This window comes from Taudactylus pleione, unplaced genomic scaffold (assembly GCF_031769625.1).
Source record: "Taudactylus pleione unplaced genomic scaffold, aTauple2 ptg000096l, whole genome shotgun sequence".
In the NCBI taxonomy this organism is placed as follows: domain Eukaryota; kingdom Metazoa; phylum Chordata; class Amphibia; order Anura; family Myobatrachidae; genus Taudactylus; species Taudactylus pleione.
In genome coordinates, this window is record NW_028284498.1 from 175,573 (window position 1) to 192,004 (window position 16,432).

Below are 16,432 nucleotides of genomic sequence, written 5' to 3' on the forward strand. Positions count from 1 at the left end.
GGAATTGGACCCAAATCTAAACACAACATGAATGTATGTTTCATATACACCTTATATACACAGCCTGAAGGTAATTTTAAACCATATTTTCAATAATTTTGTGGCTCAAGCAGTTTCTGTACATGAAATTTTGTTTCATATACACTTTATACACACATATATAAAATTTAGTGACAATTCAAGTGCGCTAGTGTCACACACATATAATGATAAAAAACTTCTGTATACTTCCCAATTTATGATGATGTAGGGTCACAGCATATACCAATCGATCTCAACAAAAGGTGTTCCCGAATATGCAAAACATAACAATTATACCAATATAGTGTAGTACTTTAAGATGAAGGATTTATTATAATTATATTCATCATAAAAACCTCATAGGTGTATACATATGAGAATATCAATAAGCATACAAATACTTTCAATATATAAAACCATGTGAAGGTCCACGTAATGAATTATGTGGTTAAAATATGAGAGCCTCCAGGCTCTGGTTAAAAGCGTGGATTGGGGAATTACCGTCAGTCCCTCGAATAACTGCACGTTGGTATACAGGTGGAGGTTTCCGGACACCTCTCCTTCTGGTCCTTTTATGTAGGGGATATTCCGGCACCTTCCTTTTAATCCAAAATTGATGTCACAATGCGCCAACATGTTTCGGGAGCCTATCTCCCTTCCACAAAGCTATGTGACAATGAGCAATAGAATTTGTCTTTTAACCCTCCTGTTAGGAGTCCTTCCGGGTCAGGGGTTACGAACCTAATTATATACAAAAAAATAGGTATCCCTTGTTCGCTCTTCGTTAGATTAATAAATCTATATACTCCACTCTAATTAATAATGATGTACTGTTATAGTCTAAAGAAACCATTTTCATCGTGTAGTCCTCTCCGCCGGACCTGAAGTGCGTCATAGTCCACTTCAGTTCCGTGATGTTAGTACCGCGGCTCCTTGTTTGTCTCACCGTCGTATTTAATTTCCATTAAGGGGTGGAGCGAAGAAGAACATCAAATCATATGAGGATGATACATTAAAGACTGGAGAAATAATGAAGATTGGGAGTGGCCTATGGAAAGGAGAAAATACCATGGAAAACAGAGGATACTATGCGAAACCAAACCACGATATACTTAACCAGGAACCAGTAGGTGGAGAAGACAAACCAATACCAGGTATCCGCATGATGATAATTGGTACGAAGAAGAAATACCGAATCCTCCTCCTTTTTTAGACAGAGGTTGGGAGCACAGAGAAAGATGGTAGGACATAAGACAGGGGGAAAAAGAGAAATAAACAAAATGCAAAGAAAAAGGAGAAGGCATATAAAGAAAGAAACCTGAATATGATCGAAGACTGTAATGAGAATCAAGGAAAAATGTACAATCTAAGCAAAAAAAATTTAACAAAAGATGAAACCAATTTATTAATTAAAGGACTAAAATTTGCACTAAACAAACAAATCAGTTTGGTACATTCATAGATGTCGAGAAGTACGTAAGAACATTAACTATTAAGACTTTTTTTGCGGAAAAAGAAGCCACAGAAGAACCAGTAGATGTGAAGAAAACAAAGGAGTTTAAAAAGAAATCTATGTTTACCCAAAACATTTAAAAGGATCATTAATAGTTAGTTTCCCAAAATCTGTATTAGAGGATATGGAAAAATGAGAAAAAAATTGCATAAAAAACCCAACCTAACAAGGAAAGAAAGGGCTGCATTAAACGATTTACGAAATGATGATAGTGATTATTAAAGGTGGTGGTATAGCTATTAAGAACAAGGAAGATTACATTAAGGAAATAGTTGGCAGAAGGGAACACGTATCAAAAATTGCTGAGGGACCCAACATTGAAAATTAAGAACAACCTCTTGAAACTCCTTGATGAAGCACAGAATAATGGAATTATAACGAAGAAAGAATGTGAATATTTAAAGGTAGAAGACCCAATGATAACCATATACATACTCCCCAAGGTACATAAGAATGCCACGAGTCCACCAGGAAGACCTTTAGTGGCTGGGGTTTGCAGCCTTGCCACCAATCTTTCCGAATACATAGATGCTTGCCTCTAACCAAATGTAACCACAACAAAGTCACACCTTAAAGATACCACGGATACATTACGCAAATTGAAGGAGGTACACTGGAAAAAAGAGATGACCCTGGTAACAGCTGACTTCACAGCCTTATACACCAATCTACCACATCAGAAGGGTATAGAAGCAATAAAATGGTATTTAGACAAAACTGATTTTAATGAAGACAAGAAGAACTTTTTACTAACGAGCATTGAGTTCATTTTAACGAACAATAATTTTTACTTTAACGGGGACTACTACGCACAAATAATGGGCACAGCGAAGGGCACATTTGCTCCATTACACCAAGTTATTTATGGTGTACTAGGAGGAGAGACAGATTAAATTTTAGACACTAATCTTAAAGTGTGGTACCGCTATATAGATGTCCTTTTTATCCGGGAAAAGTCACAGGAAGATTTGGAATCCTTTTTTAATATTCTTAACAACAATGATTTTAATATACACTCTAGTTTTAATTCCAGTCAAAATTAGATTCATTTTTTAGATCTGACATTATATGTAGAAAATAAACTAGAAACTAAATGTTCTAGCAGCCAACAACTTTATTTCAATTTTGAGCAAACATCATGAGAATTGGCTTAAAAGTGTACCTAAAAAGCCAATTCTTAAGATTAAGACGTAACTGTAGTACTAAAGAGGTCTGCACTGAACATATTGCAATTATGAAAAAAGATTCCACAATAAAGGTTAAACAGATAAGATGTTAGACAAATTCAGAGAAGAGGTGTTCGAAAAGGATCGAGAAGTACTCCAAGATAAAAAGAATGCACGAGTAAAAGAGAAAGAAAAAGGAAATTTGGAATATGCATTTATAACTGAATATACAGGTTAGCATAAAAAACTGGAAGGTATAATAAAGAGACATTGGTAGTATTGGATCTTTTAATAACAGGTGCCAAAGACAGTTCCTAAAACACCAAAATTTATTTATAGACGAGCACCGAACTTGAGAAATAAACTGACCTACAAGAAAACCGAAAACCCACACCCAGTAAGAAAGAAGGGTTTCTTCTGATGTGGGAATTGTATAGCATGCAGAGAATTTAAAACAGAGATATCTAAGTATATAGATTTTAAGATTAAGGAACGTACCTATAAATTGAACAAATTTATGACCTGCAATACAACTAATGTATATTCTATTGAATATTTTATTGAATGCAGTTGCAATTTATATAGGGAAAACAAGTAGAGCATTAAAGACGAGACTAGGAGAGCACCTACGCAACATTAAAAAGGTTATTACAACACACTCCCTATCAAATCACTTTAAACAAATACTTAAAATTGCTCGACAAAAGGGATTGTGCAATTCATGGCCATTGAAAACAGAAGTTCATGGAGGGATAGGAATGAGGAAAAGACTGGCTAAAAGTGAAAATGCATTGGATCCATAAATTGAAATCACTCCCCATGGACTCAATGTGGACTTTGAGCTCAAATGGTTTTTGTAGAAAGGGATAGTGAAATAATAGTCCCTATTTCATATCTTGATCTCATTTGTTTTATAGATTGTTGACAAATCCTTAGAGTAGTTTTTACACATTTTAGTAAGGGTCTTCTCTTATGAAATTTTTTTTATGTATTTTTATACTTGGGTCTTCAGGATTGAATTAATAAGCCTCTGGTCACATGAATATGCACTGAATCACTTTATATCCCCCACTTTGAATTTGTTGTTTATTATATGTTTTTCATATATATAGACCCAATTTAATTTTATCTACATTTTGCTCCTTTCTAAGATGGTGGTGTTCACCATCATATAGACTTTAACCACTTCAAAGATGGCCTCATGGGAACACAGGATCATATTCCATCCAAGCGCTTAACCTTATTGAACTGATGCCCTCCCCAAGATGGCCGCCGAAACCGGAAGTGGCTACATCCTAGTAAATCATTCCCGGAGAAAGTTCTCAGTCAAACCTAGATGGGACTATGATAGACACTTCGCACCACCTCTTAATGGAAATTAAATACGGCAGTGGGATAGACAAGGAGCCGCGGTACTAACATCGTGGACCAGAAGTGGACTATAACGCAATTCCGGTCCAGCGGAGATGACTACAAACGATAAATTTGTTTCTTTTAGACTATAATAATAGTACATCATTATTAATTAGAGTGGAGTATATGGATTTATTAATCTAGCGAAGGGCAAACATGGGAAACCTCTTTTTGTATAGAATTAGGGTAGTAACCCCTGACCCGGAAGGACTCATAAAAGGAGGGTTAAAAGACTAATTCTATTGCTCATTGTCACATAGCCTTGAGGAAGGGAGATACGCTCCTGAAACGCGTAGGTGCATTGTGACATCAATTTTGGATTAAAAGGAAGGTGCCGGAATATCCCCTACATAAAGGACCAGAAGCAGCGGTTCCGGAAACCTCCACCTGTATACCAACGTGCCCTTATTCGAGGGACTGCCGGTAATTCCCCAATCCACGCTTTTAACCAGAGCCTGGAGGCTCTTTCGTGTTTTAACCACGTGATTCATTACGTGGACCTTCACATTGTTTTATGTTTTAGATATTGAAAGTATTTATGTTTATATGATATTCTCATATGTATACACCTATGAGGTTTTTTATGACTAATATAATTATACCAATATAGTGTAGTATTTTAAGATGAAGGATTTATTATAATTGTTATGTTTTGCATATTCGGGAACACCTTTTGTTGAGATAGATTGGTATACGCTGTGACCCTACAACATCATAAATTGGGAAGTATACAGAAGGTTTTTTTCATTTTATATGTGTTACACTAACGCACTTGGAGGCATATGTATCAAAACTTGATGTGAGATATATATATATATATATATATATATATCTATATATATCACCAACCAATCAGCTTCTAACTTACATTTTGCAGGCTGTGTTTAAGAAATGATAGTTTGGAGGTGATTGGTTGGTGATATATATTTCACAATTTTATCTCATATCAAGCTTTGATACATATGCTCCTATAATTGTCACTAAATTTTATATATGTAAATTTAGCTATTAATATCTGAGGGTGATATAATTGTGACTATACATCTGCAGCTATTATTTACGTGTCAGGTGCCGTAAACCACTTCAAACTTTATACCTTACCGTATACACACAGCCTGAAGGTCATTTTATACTTTTATTTTCAATTATATTGTGCCTTAAACAAAGTTTGTGTACATCGAACCTTAAAGAAAGCAAATCTTTCAGTCATGCCAAAAAAAAAATTCTGTATTTTGGAATAATAGGATATGGGAGACTCAACCTGTATTGGAATTTGTAACCATTTGATGTAACAGTTATACAGTGTTTCAGGTTGTTCACTATAATTTATTTAATACACTGAATCTTGTTCTAACAAATATCCTATTGCTGATCTGGATAGCATTATATACACCATTAGTTGTTGTTGTTAATTTATGTGCTTCCACACTGTCATTAACTGCAATAACTTTATATTGTTGGAGGTGTATAACTGCTTCTAAGCTGCTCATTTAGGGATAATATGCCTGCAGCTGATGGCAATAGAAACTCTCCTTCATTTTCTGTGCTGTTTTAGAGTGGAACATGTACTAATTGAAGTGACTATGGGCCTGATTCAGAGCCGGACGCTCTGACCAGAGCGCTCGCTCTGAATCAGGGCACTCCTCCATTAAAATGGAGCGTCCTCCTAGACGCTCGTATAGCTGTGGGTCACCACCCACAGCATATACGAGCGTGCAAAAAGATGGTCGCGATGGTCTTGACCATCGCGACCATCGGACTTGCAACGGAAACCCTGCGGTAGGGTTTCCCAGCCACAAGCCCTGGAGTGATTTTGGCTCTAGCAGAGGCAAAATCATTCCCACTGGCTGGCTTCAGACGGTAGGCGTTCTCATGGGAACGCCTCCGTCTGGCAGGCACGCCCACCAAAGGGGGCGTGCTGTCAGTCGCCATAGAGAGCACGCCCCCTTTGGTGCGAGACCCGGAGCGACAGCTTGGCTGTCGCAGTCCGGGTCTCGCGCATGCGCACGACGGAGCTCCCTCCGTCGTGCGCATGCGCAGTGGGGAACATCGACCCACTTGCGAGCGTACTGCCGCTTGCGAGTGGGTCTGAATGACCCCCAATGACTGCATAATTTTTTGTATTGTCTATGTACTAGTAGTACAATGCAGGACATTTCACAGAAATCTTTGGCAAAGTGCTAATTAGCACTTCATGATCGCAGTCCCCATTCTTTCGATCTCTCTCTCGCAGTTCCGGAAGTTGGCGCTGTGCATATGCGGTCAGCTTCCCGCGGGAAAGTCTGTCCCTTCAGTGAAAGACTTCTCCTAAAGCCGGGGATATAACTCGCAGGGACAGCAGTTACCGTGTCCCTGCAAGTTCTGCGATTATTAGTGCATAGGTACAGAGCCGTAACTAGACTTTTTGGTACCCCCCCCCCCTGTTTTGTAAATAGGGGCATAAGAGGGGTGCACCTTAAAAAGGGCCATGGCCTCATGGGGAAGGGCCAGGGAAGGGATCGGGGAATCCAGGAGATGCTGGGGATAAAAGAGGAGGAAAATTGACGGGCCCAAACAGCACCCCCTGTCCTGTGGTGCCCTGTGCCATGGCACTGGTCACACTACCATAGTTGTGGCCCTGCTGCGGGCATTTGCAATCAGCATATTATGGGTCTTTTTTTAAAAGCATATAGTTCAATCAAAGCTGCTTATTTTGAACTAATAAGTCAGCAGCTAAGACTATTATTTTGGGTGAAGTACTTTTCTGGCTGAGATTGTTTGTGGTGCTTAAATTTGGTTTGTAGATCTGCAGTGATTAGAACATAATCTCTGTCTATATTAGGCTGCTTATTAACAATATACTTTCAGCCAATTTTATGTTGAGTTAATTATACTTTTCTCTGCACCATACATGAGCAGTGAACAATTAAAAATACAGGTTTCAACAAATTTAATCAGTGTAATGTGATCTAATAAGTGATGTTTCCACCTTTAATAGGAATTACAAGTTAATACACACTTAGAGCTATTGAATTAAGCTCAAAATATCCTAGAATTAAATTTGTATTCCTGTGCTGCTTAATTAATATGCTTTCAGCGACTGGAAAATGATAAATATCCATGTTTATACATAAGGAAAGATACATATCTGGTGTTTCTATATCGAAACAGTAATTTTTAAACGTTTTAAAAAAAACAGACGAAACGCATGTATGACATGACAAAAGTTAGAGAAACAACATAGGAAATAAAGTGCAGAAACTTATTGCAGTGTGAAGGCATATATAAATGTAATAAAAATAACTAATGGTGTATATAATGCTATCCAGATCAGCAGTAGGATGTTAGAACAAGGTTCAGTGTATTAATAAATTATAGTGAACAACCTGAAGCACTGTATAACTGTTACAATTGCCAATAGTGCAAGTAACATAAGTCACCCATAGTTTTATTATTTTCACCATACTTAACTTAAACTTAACATCTAAAATAACGACACTGACAACTGAATAGATTTGCAATAAAGAGGTCGCAGCCAAATTTATTTAATTGGATTGTAATTGATCTGTAATAGCATCGAGCATGGTGGCGAAAAAGCAGTGCTAACTCGGCTACAGCCCATAAGCGGAATGTATTAGTAAGATGAGGGTGGAGATTCCACCCCCAAGTGCGAGCTATCTCGAATAGTACCATCTCCCCTTAATCTAGCAAAGTGCTGATCCCTCCATAAGATGGAGACCTGGTCCTCCCCTAAGGCAGCGACCGACTCGCCTCCTCAAAGGGGGGATGCTAGCCAAGTTCAGCTGCACTAAATTGAGCCGCCGGGGAGCACTGCTTTCCGCCAAATACGGGGTCCACTGACGACGTACCGCCACCAGCTAACTAGGACCGCTAAATGCTTCCAATACCAGACAAAAGAACTGATACAAACCAGATCAAACCTTCCCCCTGCAAATGCACTCCATCTGATCTATAGAAGTCAACCTCTTCATAGCGGAGACGGGGGTGTTTGATAGTACGCCCCGAGACTCTCCACGGAACAAGACACCGCAGCATTCAGTTGTCTCCTCACTCTCTCTCAAGCTGAAGCTCCTTGCTCTCCTCTCCAAAATTTTCGAGGAATGACTTCAGACCAAACCAACTGAACCTGTGACCAATGCTGAGCAATTATTTGCAAGTCTCTCATAGCAATGATGAACTCAACACCTCTACACGTGCCCAAATCATTGCCTCCCAGATGGATGAACAAGCAGTCTGGGGCACCCCATTTTTTCTCTGAATCCCAGAGAAGAGTCAAAAAGCCATTCCATCTGACACCGCGCACCCCAATCCAGCGGACATTACAGGGGGTCTCTCGAGCAAGGGAGTGCCTGCCAGCCCAATACACATATGAATGACCCACAATCCACACCCTATCAAGTACCCTACCATGACCTGTAAGGAAAAAGTTTTTAAAGGAACAGTATTGCTCATACACCATAGCATTTTCACCACCAACCAGGGAGGGAAAACTGTGTTGTTTGAGTGACCCAGATGGAGGTGAACAACACCAAAACCTCATTGAGGGCAAAAGGTGAAAAGAGCTCCAATCCCCCCTAGCGGCGGGTAGCTTAAGGCACTGGGTTTCCCAAAAACAAACTTGCATTGAAGCGCTATCTAATTAGGCAGCTTGTCACCTCTAGCATAACCTTTATAAGCGGAAGACTTACACTGACCCAATCGCTTGATTGCCTTGCTGGAAGAACCCGCTGCTGCCGCACCAAATCTGAATGAGTGTGCGCCATAATGCCCACCGGCAAATCAAGGGCTATCAAATAATGCTTAAAATTTGCTGTGAACTGAAAAACGCGAGAGCGGTGAAAGGTCCCCATGCACTAGCCATTGCAACCCCCTTCGCGGACGCCGCTGGTTGTAAAGCTTAGCTATGGCCACAGGGCATATGCTCGGGCCCGGATGCTCAGTAATTGACTACCAATGTCCCCCACCTAATTGGTCGGTCTTTGATCTCAGAATTTTCTGCAAAATCGAGTCCGATATCATAATCACATTCTCCAACAAAGTTCCTGTGCACACTGACTTCTTACTAGCAGTTGCCAGTTCACCTACACGCAGCGCCCCGAAAAATGCCAAAACAAATGCCAAACTGACAATATCGCCTCATAATCTCTAAAGGCCGCACCTGCCGCTGCCATGCCGCTATTCCTTAACAAACTGGTACCTACTGGCCTACGAGAATCATCTGAATGCGCCTGTTCTTACGCCCAACCCTTCAGAGCTTTGGAAAGAATAAACTACTAGTTGGGTCTACCAAGACACGCAATTGTGAAAAATATGAAGTGCCTGCCAAAGCACCGGACATTGCTGCTTTTGACCGTCCTTGTTCATGCCAAAACCAAATGAACTGCAACATGTTACCTTCAACACTCTTACCCTGATCTATTTTGTTAATGAAAGCCAGCAAAGAGTTCCACGCTTCTGTATAGGACCTTAGGGTACCCGTCGCCAACGCTTTCAGAGCGAGTCTGCCGATGCCGACCTGATGCTCTGCCAGACATGAGCATGGCAGGGTAAACCATGATCGCTAGCTGTGGGCGCCAATGCTCTAAACCTTGACCATTGGACACGAGATAAAGCATCCGCTAACTCATTTACAACTTCCGGAACGCGTTAATGGCCTGAACCACCCCCAGGTTGTCGCACCAGAAAATTATGCTACGATTACTAAGCTGCGCCATCTAGAACTCTATGGCCACTACAATTGGGAACCAATAGAGGAGGAGCATATTGCTTGTAAAACCGGCAGCTCGCCAATCCTGTGGCCAAGCTTCCGCGCAATACTGACCCTCAAAAAAGGCCCCAAAATCCAAACCCCACTGGCTTGGGCAACCAAAAACCGAACCCCGTTAAAATCCTGCAAAAAGTACCCTATAAGCGCATGTCGACCTTGAGTTCACTATTCAAACTAGTTCACTATTTGTATTTATTTATTTTTTTTTATTTTTTTTTATTATTATTGTTTACGCCTGCTGTGGCCCTCTCTACCAATAAGAATTCATCTAAATAATGGGCTATACTTGACTGCCCTGAACCTGGCTGAATGCACCACTGTAGGAAAGAGCTGAAACACTCGAAAAAGGAGCAGGAAATCAGCCTGAAAAAACGGACTCTGTCACTCTTCGCCAATGGGGCTCCCTAACCAAATTCGTGCACCCACCGTAGAGGCATCCTCAAAAGATCGATAAATGACGCTGCACTCGCCTGGATCTAGAGCGTCGTGAACGGACTCTCCCTTTGGATAGAACAGGTGTTGGATCAACCGGAATTTACCGGCCTCCTTTTTAGGAGCAACACCCAAAGGGGAAACACCAATAGACTAAGGGAGGAGATGGGAAACAGGCCTGCATCCACTTTCGCCGCTATTTTTTCCCCACAACAACTGGGTAATCCCTAGCTGACTTAAAGTTCCTTTGGCTTTCACCGCTATTTTACAAAAAATTGGCCGAACAACGGGCAAACGAAACCCTTTTTCTTTTTTATCTCTTAACAAACCTATCTAACCCCCGCAAAAACGCAGTATTAGAGCAATGAACTGCATCGCCTGATGCATCCGGAACCGAGCTGCCTGCTAACTGCGGAATCTATTTGTGCTCTTACGCTTCCCTTTTTCTTCTGAAAAAAATAACACGTGAGCCTGTGCGGTTTTTCGCTTGAGCCAGATGAATCATATGAGACTTCAGAGTGTGATGACGTGGCAGTGTTATGTGGCGAAGTGATCTCACCTGCTCCAGACGTCGATGGAGTAGCGGCCCCGACCGTGGAAACTGATTCCTGTCCCGCACTGTGAGATGTGCCCACCACGACTTGAATTGATAAAGCCGGAACGTCCTCCATGACATTGGCAGCAGGAGCCAAAGACGCTGGTGACACGATGCTCTGCGAACTGGGGTCATCAACATTAGTAATGTACAAAGTCGAAGCTGAAAAAGCAACAGGGATGGGAGTTCCGGCTCGGGCAGACAGAGGGGGATGTGGATGAATTTGGGTGGGGTGCGGAGGGGTGGGAGACCTGACAGGTGGCGGGACCAGAGGCAAGGGGGGTTATAGTGTGGGATTCGGCTGTAAAAATGTCCCTGGGCACCTGCTAGATAAATTACGGGTAAGGGTTATGTACGGTCGAAGTGGAAAGAAACTGCTGATCACACGAAGGGTGTAGCACCTGCGGTACATAATGGCCCAGAGCATGGGGCAATTGAGGGTTAATAAATTGCTGGGAAAAGACAGGAAGGGCAGGCAGAAGTGTCCGCTGGCTAAAACCCTGACCAAAATATGCAGCGGGCGGCGCAATACCTATTGAAAATTCATGGTGGGCCAAACCGCTGATGGGAACGCTGGTAACAGGTGGTAAAGGGGCTAAACCTGGGTATGAGAACTGCTGAATTAACGGGGTATTGCGGTTTGAATCACCATGATGGCTGTCCACGGCAATGTGGCTCATTGGTGAATAGTTCAACCCAGCTGTGCTGGCAAGTAGCTGACCCCTGGAAAGGGGGTGCCCATTGTCAGGTGTCAGCAGCAAAAACCCTTCCCGCTCCTGGAGCAGTGGAGGGTGACATTTGAGTGCTATGGGGGCTCAGGCCATCTAAAATGGCGCCCGCTACTTGTGGGGGCGGGGCTTAGTGCAGTGTCTGAGGACACCGCGCTGCCCGGCCTCATGGAAGTGGCTGGTGAGTGGGGGGGGGGCCAATGCAGCACCCGCTCGCCCCAGCCATGCCTGCAGGCTGGATGGGGAAGGAGCGGGTGCACTAACCAACGCTCCGGGCGCGGCGGGTGTCACCGGCCCGGAGGCAACGTGCGGGTGCAGTGTACGCGCCCCGCGGTAACATTTGTGGCTATGGGGGCTCAGGGCACCTAAAATGGCGCCCGCTACTTGTGGGGGCGGGGCTTTACGCAGTGTCTGAGGACACCGCGCTGCCCGGCCTCATGGAAGTGGCTGGTGAGCGGGGGGGGGCCAATGCAGCACCCGCTCGCCCCAGCCATGCCTGCAGGCTGGATGGGGAAGGAGCGGGTGCACTAACCAACGCTCCGGGCGCGGCGGGTGTCACCGGCCCGGAGGCAACGTGCGGGTGCAGTGCACGTGCCCCGCGGTAACTTTTGTGGCTATGGGGGCTCAGGGCACCTAAAATGGCGCCCGCTACTTGTGGGGGCGGGGCTTAGCGCAGTGTCTGAGGAGACCGCGCTGCCCGGCCTCATGAAAGCGGCTGGTGAGTGGGGGGGGCGATGCAGCACCCGCTCGCACCAGCCATGCCTGCAGGCTGGATGGGGGAGGAGCGGGCACTAGCCAACGCTCTGGGCACGGCGGGTGTTGCCGGCCCGGAGGACACGCGCGAGGGTGCAGTGCACGCGCCCCGCGGTGACATTTGTGTCTATAGGGGCTGAGGCACCTAAAATGGTGTCCGCTACTTGTGGGGGCGGGGCTTAGCGCAGTGTCTCAGGACACCACGCTGCCCGGCCTCATTGAAGCGGTTGGTGAGCGGGGGGGGTCCCGATGCAGCACCCGCTCGCACCAGCCATGCCTGCGGGCTGGATGGGGTAGGAGCGGGTGCACTAACAAACGCTGCGGGTGCCGCCGGGCCGGAGGACACGCGCGGGTGCAGTGCACGCGCCCCGCGCGTGTGAGGAGAGATGGCCGCCAAAGCTAGAGGCCAGGCCGCCTACAGCAATCGACGGGGAGGGGGGCACCTCAGCGGAGATGGGGCATGGCAGCAGTATGAATGTGCCCAGTGGGGAGAAGCAGAATGGAGGGGGGGTTGAATAAAATGGGGCTGGACACAAAAAGGACAGTGGGAAGAGAGGAGGGGGGACTGTAAAAGAGCAGGGGGGGAATGTAAAATAGAGAAAGGAGGGGAGGGGGAAAATTAATAAAGATATGAGGATGGGATGAAAAGACAGAGTAAAAGGGATATACTGCTGAATAAGCAAGGAAATATGATAGGAAGACAAAATATATGGCTTCAGTGACACTGAGGTACTTATCCAGACGATCACAACTGGAAAAGAGGAAGCTGACTCCTCCCAGTGCACTGATAACTCTAAACAGAGCCCGCCTAAACAGGTCCCTGATAGGCTGTCAAACTCTGATTAACTCAATTCAAAAATACCAATAACATGACTGCGACCAAAAACCCAGTTCTAACCAGTACTGCTACAATAAAAAACAGGGTGCTCATCTCCTCTCATGCTTATGCTAGCATTCGCGTGCTTTTATGTGATCTGACCAAATCAAGTAATTCACATTTCTTCTTCGGGGTCCACAGAAAATACCTTGGGGCAGGGGCGGATTGGGATGGAAAACCAGCCCGGGAAATTTATGGAAGCAGCCCTAATGGGGCAGGGTCTGTTGAGGAGGTGGAGTCTGTCGAGGGGGTGGGATCCCTCCTCATTGAGCCTGATTCTGAATTGAATGCAAAAAATATGTTTTTAAGATGCTTTTCACTTTACTTTTTACATAGAACCCAGTGTGGATCGTGTGTGTATGTGTGTGTGTGTAATAGATTCGGCTGTTACTCTCTTCCCAAAATAAATATTATAGCAAAAAATTCCACACAAAAATTAACATTTAAAAACACAGAGGGAGAGTTACAGGAAGGGTGAGAGCAGGGACACTGAGGGGGCATTACAGGAAGGGTGAGGGCAGGGACACTGAGGGGGCGTTACAAGGAGGGTGAAGGCAGGGATACCGAGAGGGAGTTACAAGGAGGATGAGGGCAGGGACACTGATGGGGCGTTACAAGGAGGGTGAAGGCAGGGATACCGAGAGGGAGTTACAAGGAGGATGAGGGCAGGGACACTGATGGGGCGTTACAAGGAGGGTGAAGGCAGGGATACCGAGAGGGAGTTACAAGGAGGATGAGGGCAGGGACACTGAGGGGGCGTAACAAGGAGGGTGAAGGCAGGGATACTGAGAGGGAGTTACAAGGAGGATGAGGGCAGGGACACCCAGGGGGAGTTACAGGGGTGGTGAAGGCAGGGATACCCAGGGGGCGTCACAAGGAGGGTGAGGACAGGGACACGTAGGTGGAGTATATAAAGAAATAGCATCTAGGAGGGCACATGGGCAGGTACAATATTGTTGAGTAAAGTACTTGCTTGATAAATGTGTGTATATATATATATATATATATATATATATATATATACACACACATATACACAAAGTATTTAACATTTCTAAAGCAGGCTAAAAAACAGTAAATAGTACACATTCATATCAAGAGGAGGAATTATTTCATGAAATGCAGAAAATCAAATAATTAAAAAAAAAATTATATATATATACACACATACACTTGTTTTCTTTCAGGGCCTTTCTAGCTGTAGTGGCACTACAAGTCTCAGCACATTCAGTTGACTAAGTGTGCTGGGACTTGTGATCCAGCTGTGATGAGACTACATCAGTGATCTAGCTGCACGATGGACACTCGGTCTTCTTACCTAGAGCTCCAGTAGTGCGTCGGCTGCAGAGTCCAAGATCACGGTATGATGCCGCGCTGGACTGCTGGGAAGGGGAGCTGAGGAGGCGCCCCACCCCCGGTTAAATCCGGCATGATGACCCGAGTCCTGACCGGCATTACCTGCTGCCCTCAGTGTTGATGGGTGGTCTTGTGCGCAATTGGACCACCCGTTCTAACACAGCCACACACGCAGTGGCTCCCCGGATGGACCACAAGCGCTCCATACACTCCGCTGCACTACCGCTACAGCGCTGCTCCTGGCTGACGGCACTATGAAGTGCCTGCCAGTCGGAGTAGATCACAGCTTCCTGTTTGCGTTCCATAGCGGAACGTAAATAGAGGAAGCGCGGCAGCCGGCAGCCTGGCCCATACACATGGGCCTGGCCCGGCAGCTGATGTCAGCCGGCCCGGCGGGAACTTTCCCGGTGGCCCAATCCGCCCCTGCCTTGGGGTATGTGGTTGGAGTGATCTAGGCACCAAACAGTTAACAAGCTCTTTGGCTACAGGCAGTTAGTTTTTTTGTTTGGTGCGCAGAAGGCACCTTGCTGACAGTGGGACTGTCAAAACAAGTTTTGTTTTTTTTCTTTCTTTTTAGAGCAGCGCTACATGCTGACTGATGAGAGAACCTGAAGCAGTTAGGCGTCCGGATAGACACCCGTGTCGCTGCTCCATCTTCCGGCGCCGCAACACCATTGAGGAAACTGGTGATTTCGGCGGCCTTAGTCGGCCCAGGACTGCAACCTGAAACATCGGGGATGCAGGTAGGCTGGTTCCCCGCGGCCGCTGTCGAAGCTGGATTATTGGCTGATACAAGATCAGTTTAAAATTGGATCGCAGCGACGCCATCTTGCGACTGGCTGCAAGACGCCATCTTGGAAATGAGATCGCAAGATGCCATTTTGCGAATGGCCGCCTAAGCGCCATTTTAGATAAACTCACACTTTAGTACATGTGGCGATATTACTATTAGCATCATGCGATCGCATCTTACACCATTTCTCATACACACGTTAATATGCACAATTGCGCTGTTAACTAGTCGCATATTAGCGAATGCATAAGATCCTGTATGAAAACGCTGAATATTAGCTCCATGCACACGCATCTGCCCCAAGTTAACTAGCGTCTTTACATCAAACCCCACATACTCACACATTACATATTCACATACAAGGTTCCATAAGCTTTAAGGTATAAGATTCAAGTATGCACATTTATTAGAATTGCTAGGAAATAAAGATTATTTCGGAACTAAGGTTTTATATGTGATAAGTAAGCCATGTTTGGTATTGTACTGATGCGTACTCTCTCAACAGTATTCCGGTAATATCGATGGAGAGATCGCAACATGCATTCTCAACTTATGGACCGCAGAGACTTCAAGCAACAAAAATGTACATTATATGAACAACTGTTAGGATTTGCATGAGGCGGGAAACCAGAGACCACCAGTTGTTAGAGGCTGGACTGTGTCTATTTGAACCAACCTGTTAAATGCCTTGTAACATATGCCCTCTCCTTTAGGACCAATGGTATTAGCAACAAACTTCTCTATTGTGTTGTTTATTTCTGGGGGGTATAAATATGTGTGCTCTGACCCTGGGTTCCTGGTCTTCGTGCTGAATGCTGATTGACGGGGGTTTCTTGCTGACGCCTACATCTGGACCAGAGAGCGCTGCGTATGTATAATTGTACTTGGGTCTGTATAATTTCTTTGTGCTAAGATTATATGAGGATCATAGCCTGTAACTGCTGTACTTTTACTTGAATAATACTTTGTGCTTTGGAACCACAGGTTCTAGGTCTGGAGTCTTTATTTACTGTATGAC